The following is a 1,384-nucleotide window of genomic DNA, read 5'->3' on the forward strand; positions in this document are numbered from 1 at the left end:
AGCCAATAAATAAATGACAAGGAAAAAAAGCACCAAAAATTTATAATAAAACGAGAAACAAAAAAAAAGACAATACAAAACAAAACAAAAACAACAACAACAAAAGACAAATAAAAAAACACAGTATTCACTGAATAATGAAAATGCGATTTAGCAGGTTTTGAAAGTTACCCCCTTCGTTCTAGTAATTAAGTTGGATTCTTCATTAATGTTTTGGGGAATGGTAAGATTTTCATGATATAAATGAATGACCCATTTGAGTATCTGATGAATCACTTTGGATCATAGATAATGCCTGAGGTCAGTGTTTTTAAAGTGTCATATTATTTATTTGAAAAGACTGGAAATAAAGATTGTTATTGATATATGATATATATATATATATATATATATATTATATATATATATAATATAATATATATATATGATATTATATATATATATATAAATATTATATATATATATATATTTTATATATAATTATGTGTGTGTGTGGGGGGGGGGGGCGAAGTGGCCGAGTGGTCATGGCATTGTACTGTGACCCGGATGACCCGGGTTCGAGCCCCGCTACAGGCACTTTCGTTATTTTCTTGAGCAAGATTATTAATCCCCAATTTGCTCACTTGGACAACATGGGTGATTCCTGTTGACATCAGACATCTTGTTTAATGGGGCAGCGTGGCTCAGCGGTACGGTCTTTGCTTCGTACCCAAAAGGTAACGAGTTCGATCACCCGCCGCTGCGCTGTGTGGCCTTGAAGCAAATGAAAATTGGTGTCTCAAGATTTTTTTTTTCAATACCTTGACTAAAGTCAGAGATAGTCAGAGTCCGCGTTCATGTTAACGGGTCCTCTTGGTGGGGATCCTGACCTCCATAGTGGGCAGGGAGGTACATACTGTGTCTTCTATCCTCTTATATCTGTTTTACAACATGCTTTCTGTCTTTGTCTTGGAATGAGATTACTTGGGGTTCTTTCCTGGCCCTCGTCAGAGTGCTGGCGGGGAGGGAAATAGTCAAATGAATAATTATTTTTTTGAGAGATGATATTTCTTTCCCTGTAAATCATCTCTCTGTTATGTATTATATTATTTTTAATGTATAATGTAAGCATTCGAGTGTATTCCTCTTTGTTGGATTTTGTACTTGTGTCCGGATGAGAATTATAGGTGATCTCAAACGAAGTACATTGGTGGTATGCTCTTGGAAGCTGACGCCAGGGTTATTCCAGTCTTCCCTTGGAAAAGACCCGAAAGACAAATTTCCCCTTGGGGATGGATAAAGAGAATTTTATTTTATTTATTTATTTTATATTCCTTCGAGGAATGCCTAGGCGACGACATCTTATGATGCCGTGGCGCAAAAGGCATAATTTTTAATTTAAAAA

At 35.7% G+C, this 1,384-nt stretch overlaps 1 protein-coding gene across 6 annotated transcripts in view; it reads left to right on the forward strand.

Moving 5' to 3' along the window:
* LOC144970506 (4-aminobutyrate aminotransferase, mitochondrial-like) overlaps positions 1-145 on the forward strand; it is a 49,587-nt gene extending 49,442 nt beyond the window's left edge. For all 6 annotated transcript variants that reach the window (XM_078910221.1, XM_078910218.1, XM_078910220.1 and 3 more), the window contains one exon: positions 1-145. This exon is cut by the window's left edge and continues 964 nt beyond it. The gene's annotated coding sequence lies outside the window, so the exon portion shown is untranslated.
* Positions 146-1,384: the final 1,239 nt, after the last annotated feature.

Source organism: Berghia stephanieae, chromosome 4 (genome assembly GCF_034508935.2).
Source record: "Berghia stephanieae isolate SIO BIC M18660-M18661 chromosome 4, UCSD_Bste_1.3, whole genome shotgun sequence".
Taxonomy (NCBI): domain Eukaryota; kingdom Metazoa; phylum Mollusca; class Gastropoda; order Nudibranchia; family Aeolidiidae; genus Berghia; species Berghia stephanieae.